Source organism: Salmo salar, chromosome ssa03 (genome assembly GCF_905237065.1).
Source record: "Salmo salar chromosome ssa03, Ssal_v3.1, whole genome shotgun sequence".
Taxonomy (NCBI): domain Eukaryota; kingdom Metazoa; phylum Chordata; class Actinopteri; order Salmoniformes; family Salmonidae; genus Salmo; species Salmo salar.
Window position 1 is genome coordinate 55745328 of NC_059444.1, and position 6000 is coordinate 55751327.

The window sequence follows — 6000 nt, forward strand, 5'->3', positions numbered from 1 at the left end:
TTCATTAATTAGGCTAAAGGTATCCTCAAGTATTTCAGTCAATATCATTGATAGGTTTATGTATTCCACATTAAATGCAGGCTAAAATGTAGGTAGCCTATTCCTTCTCAAACGTTAGGTGAATCCAATGACTGCATAAATAAGGGTGGACCTGCTTTTCCAGTTTGTTTATAGCTAGCACGTTAAAGTAATTCTGCATATATATGCTAAGATGTCAGAGGCTCATGGCGCAGGGAATCAGTGAGAGTGGCCCTCAAAGAATGTCTGGCATTTGCGTGCATCCTGTACTGCAAATGTCCCTGAGGAAAAATAGCAGCAGCGTGGGATACTAATTCCTATACATCTGTACATCTTATAACAGAGTGCAAGAGAGAGAGCAAGGACGCAGACCGATTTATCGTGCACTCAAATGCAACCAACAGAGATGAAGCTAGTAAGAGTTGTCAACCATGACATACTTTGGTAACATTGGTCATCCAATGTCCTTTAAGAATAATGGACTGGTTTGAGATTTATAAGGTTTATTTCACGGGTGCGAACGATCATGTTAAGTTAACAAGTCATGTCCTGTTCATCTGGCCAGCTGTTGAGTGTGAGAGACATCTGCTGGCATGGACCGCTGATGACCGCACAGAGGCATGTGTTCAGCTGCTTGTGCCAGGGCAGGCAGACAGACAGCGATCCCAAATGGCGCCCTATTCCCTACAGCTGGGTCTCAGCAGCAACTTACACTAGGCTACGCTAATGCACTCAGCATGGGTCTCCAAGACAACTCTTTGACTCATAGTGAACCCTGAAGTGCAGAAAGTAAGGAGTGCTTTGGCTAAATATTGGACCAATGGCAATTAGTGTTGGCTAGGATCTCTTTTTCGTCATCCAATCACAATGAGGCACTCTAGTTTTGTGCATCTTGTTTATAAAAAGAGTTAGGTGACCGCCAGTTTAGTCTTTAACTTAACTTGAAAATGAATACTAAAAACACTGTTGCTGGGGTAACGTTGTAGAACTAGTCTTAACTGAATTATGGTCCCTGCCTCTGATCCCATTCAGTGAGGTCAAAACGGATGAGTGCAGATGTAAATTCCCTGCAGAGAACACAGAACAACAAATTACCGCCATAAATTAGGGGCATAATTGAATCATAGTATGTCCTATGAATATCATACTACACTGCAGTAGCATGTAGCCCTCAGACCAGCTCATCCAATTAGGCTTTAGACATGTTTCACAGAGCTCCCTAATTGGGCGGTCCAATCAAATTATGCATGGCAATGTGAAAACTTAACGTTTCTCAGACAGTAGAGGGACATTTGTCAGCATTTTTTTTGTACCAACAAAACCTTCAAATGATGGCTAGGAATAAACCATTTTCCTAATTTTCTTAAGTTAGGCTATATCCCAATACTAATGAGCATATAATACAATGATAATGGAAATTATGTCTAGTTCTCGAAGAGCTCCTCAAACAGGAATAAGGAATAAGTCATTTCTACAGATGTCCAACGTATGAGTTCAGGGAAGTACAATTCTTACAGCATTCTCCGGGATACATTTAACAAGATGGGCGTGGCGGAGGAATTGGATAGGAGAGAGATAAGCCTTTGTCCCTCGATATTCCTTTGCAATAGACTCTGTCTATGATTTCGACCTCGAGCAAAAAGTGTCGAGGGTTAATGGAGAGTGTTGGATTCATCTAACAAATGTACAGACCTACCGGCAAGTAGCGAAACAATGCATGCTCATCTCTCACTGCAACTCACAGCACAAGAGCTATGACAAATTGCGGAGGGCAGAGCGAGAAAGAGGTGTGTCCGCCACAGAAAAAGCACCGACAAACCGCATCATCTTATGGCCCAATTTGGCAAGAATAAACCTCAATATGAAAATTACAAGGGTGCTGAATCATTTCGAAATAGTATGAACAACAGTTAATCGATTCTACCGTGAATCGATTTGTTTTAGACAAAGCGCCACATGGCAAGGGCTCGCGGAATTCATCTCCTCACAAATCAGATTAGACTTTGAGCCAAGATGAAGAGGTCTACATTTTCTAACAAAATGGCTTAAAAAGAACACCCGGCCTACTACTTGATTACAAAGTTGTAATAGCAGTACTTGACATCGCATGCATCCCTGGAAAGGGAGGTGCTGCAAGACCAAACCATTACAAAGCATTCCCTGAAATATTAATAATTAACAGTTGGCGAATTAGGTAATAAGCAGGTGAAATAACATTCGTTTGACAGTCTACTTTTGGCTGTCTATAGTGGACAACAAGTAACCACAGTCAGGCAAGCCACTGACAATAAGTGGCCTGATGGTAAAGTGTAGCCACCAGCCAACATCAGCACCATTGTCCGCGGAAAGCACCGCTGAGAAAATCCAATTTCATAGGATCCAGATGCACAGAAATCTAACTAAAACGTTTGCTACGTTTGGATCAAAGCAGAAATGCTATATCAGGCAAAAACCTATCCTGTAAGGAACACTGTGTGATTTCTTCTTTCAGTTCTCAAGCAAGACACGCTACCCAAAGTAAAGACAGGCCTCAAGTAGGCAAAAAAAAAAAAGAAGGGCACTACTATCTTAAAATCGTAGCTAAAATCTGTGGCCATAATGATTGGCTAGTTAGATAGTTAACGCTAAGCTAATTAGTTTGCTCGCTAGCTAGCTCATTTGTAGCTTGCTAACTAAATTACAACCCTTGGCTACATTCATTAGCTAGCTTAGCCTCAGTTTACACATCATGACAGCTGTCATATCTCAATAATTAAGTTAAAAGTCAAAATATATAACAAACTACAAAGTGCATGTTTATGGACAAATCCATTTAGCTACTTTTGATCCAATTGTCCACATGGCTTGTTTGGGGCTCGTACCTGTTGTGATGAAGCAGCTAGCGAAAGCAAGACAGTACCCAGGCCCAACTTCTCCTCACACCCAGACCTAGGCAACGGAAAGAAAGATTCGCTCGGTGCCTCAAAGCTAAATGATAAGCATGAATGGCGCTTTTGTTTTGCCCCGGAAAAAAAAACCGGAAACTGCTCGAATTCTTAATCAATCGAAGACACCTAGGAGAATTGTCTTGCAGAATGTACTAGGTTTGCTATAAATATATAAGGCGTCTTTCTCTCTTACCTGTGTGGCAGACAGTTATTGTCTCTCCAGCTGCAGTCACTCAGTGGACACCCGACAGAGAAGAGTAGTTGTCGCTAGGCGGCCTGAAGGGGAGGAGGGCGCCAGAGTACAGACAGAGACTGTTCTGAAAATCCTTCCTGAGCGTTCTGCACTAGAATGCTTGAAATGAAAGAGGTTTGTGTGTAGGCCAACACTGATCTCAGAGGAGGCTGGTAGGAGGACCTATAGGAGGACGGGCTCATTGTAATGGCTCGAATGGAATTCATGGAACGGAGTAAAACATGTGGTTTTCATATGTTTGACGTGTTTGACACCTTTCCATTTATTCAATTCCAGCCATTACAACGAGCCCGTCCTCCTATAGCTCCTTCCACCAGCCTCCTCTGTCTGATATGTTGATAAAATGGTGTTAGATGATGATATTAAAACTAGTTTAGCTGATATGAACAAATTGCAGGGCTTCTACAATGCTAACCCAAACGAATGACACAATGGGAGACCTACCTTGTTAAGTAGCCTTCTGCCCTACGTAATAGGTGACAGACACAATTTTTACCAATTACATTTTGTTATTTTCTCACATTAAAATAATGTCTCATCTAATCTAATATATTTGAATTTCCATTCCTCTAGGCCTGGCTTAATGTCAATTTATCGATGATTATGTAAGAATTACTGGAAAACCTGCTTAGAGGGAGTGGCAATACCCCTCTTGCCCTAAAACCTGTGGGTGGGGTATAGCAAGGGAAGCATTATGCTTGCCACAGTTAGTGACCTTTAAACATCTATAGGTCTGGCCTTCTGCTCTGGCAGACTGACTGTTCTAACACTCCTCCATACTAAACCAACCATAGATGGCAGTAATTGGTTACAATTGTGTAATTACGTGTAACTAGACTACACATACACTTACAGTGAATGGAATATCATTTGTTTCCTTATGTAACCAATGGAATAGTCCCCAAAGTGCAAATTCCAACTAAATCAAGCACACTTCAAGTGTATTATATAAAAGTACTTGGCATATTTCACCCCAGGTCTGGTATATTGAGCCACCTAGAAACTCATACTGATATTTTGCAAAGCAATGGTTTGCATGTGTAATACATGTTACATACAGAGTGTTGCCAGAAAGCATTGCATTGTGTCATACACTTTGTTAAGGAAGTCATAACCACAAGGCAGGGTTGAGGTTAGCCCCTGGAGTTGCTTAGCAACCAGACCACTTGAGAATAAGCATGCATTTTTTTCCTCCAGTTAGGGACAAAGGAGGGAGAGGGGGAGAAAGAGGCAGATGGTACATGTCTGAAATTACTATGGTGTGTTTGGTCTGCATTTTATTTCAGGTGATTTGAAATTATTCCTCTCTTACATTGTAAACAATATCTAACAATTGGTCTTAACATACCTTGAAATAAATATTCATATTTTACTACTGATTAAGGTCGTTCAAAGCCAAATAAATAAGATAAATCCCATCTGCAGTTCTGTGGTTTGAAATTGTTCTGTCTATTCCATATTGACACTCACTACAGCTTTGCATAATAGTGTGTAGGCTATGGTATGGCACTGTTCATTTAATTGCAATATTTAATTGCCATATTAGTGTAAGTAAGTAAGTAGCCTTGCATGAGCCTTGGCTGTTTCTATAGCATGAGGCAGCTTAATGTACACACACACCCCTTGGACAGGACACTAGTCTATCACAGGGCCAATATATTGTACGTGTAAGAAGACAGAATATGTCTTTCTGTTCTAGTCTGGTTTTAGGCATGTGAGGCAGATTTATTTTAGATTTCAACTAAAGGCAGTCAAGTAGGAACAGAGATGGGAACAGGAATCAAGATAGCGCCGACAAAGATGGTCACCTCGCTTCGAGTTCTTAGGAAACTATGCAGTATTTAGTTTTTTTATGTATTATTTCTTACATTGTTAGTCCAGAAAATCTTAAGTGTTATTACATACAGTCGGGAAGAACAATTGGATATAAGAGCGACGTCAACTTACCAACATTACGACCAGGAATACGACTTTCCCGAAACGGATCCTTTGTTCAGACCACCACCCAGGACAGTGGATCTAATCCCAGAAGCTGACCCAAAACAACGTCGCCGCAGAAGAGACAGACGGAGCGGCCTCCTGGTCAGGCTCCGTAGGCGTGCACACCGCCCATCGCTTCCGAGTATACTACTCGCCAATGTCCAGTCTCTTGACAACAAGGTAGACGAAATTAGAGCAAGGGTTGCCTTCCAGAGAGACATCAGAGATTGTAACATTCTCTTTTTCACGGAAACATGGCTCTCTCAGAATACGTTGTCGGAGTCGGTTCAGCCACCGGACTTCTTCATGCGTCGTTCCGACAGAGATAAACACCTCTCTTGGAAGAAGAAGGGCGGGGGTGTATTCTTCATGATTAACCACTCATGGTGTAATCATAACAACATACAGGAACTTAAGTTCTTCTGCTCACCCGACCTAGAATTCCTTACAATCAAATGCCAGCCATATTATCTCCCAAGAGAATTCTCATCAGTTATCGTTATAGCTGTGTATATACCCCCTCAAGCAGACACCACAACGGCCCTCAAGGAACTTCACTGGACTCTATGTAAACTGGAAACCATATATCCTGAGGCTGCATTTATTGTAGCTGGGGATTTTAACAAAGCAAATTTGAGAACAAGGCTACCTAAATTCTGTCAGCATATTGATTGCAGCACTCGTGAAGGAAATGCACTCGATCACTGCAACTCTAACTTCCGGGATGTATACAAGGCCCTCCCTCAACAAATACGACTACGACTCTATCTTGTTCCTACCGTCTTATAAGCGGAAACTCAAACAGGATGTACCCGTGACTAG

General features: G+C 41.7%; 1 protein-coding gene across 10 annotated transcripts in view; it reads right to left on the reverse strand.

The window, feature by feature from the left end:
• The window catches only part of LOC106600872 (microtubule-associated protein tau), a 40546-nt gene extending 37241 nt beyond the window's left edge, over window positions 1–3305 (reverse strand). For 6 of the 10 annotated variants that reach the window (XM_014192613.2, XM_014192616.2, XM_014192614.2 and 3 more), the window contains exon 1: window positions 3139–3305. The gene's annotated coding sequence lies outside the window, so the exon portion shown is untranslated. Of the gene's footprint in view, window positions 1–2879; window positions 2947–3138 lie in introns of all 10 variants that reach the window. The other 4 variants (XM_045714970.1, XM_014192610.2, XM_014192611.2 and 1 more) reach the window with 2 other exon arrangements.
• Window positions 3306–6000: the final 2695 nt, after the last annotated feature.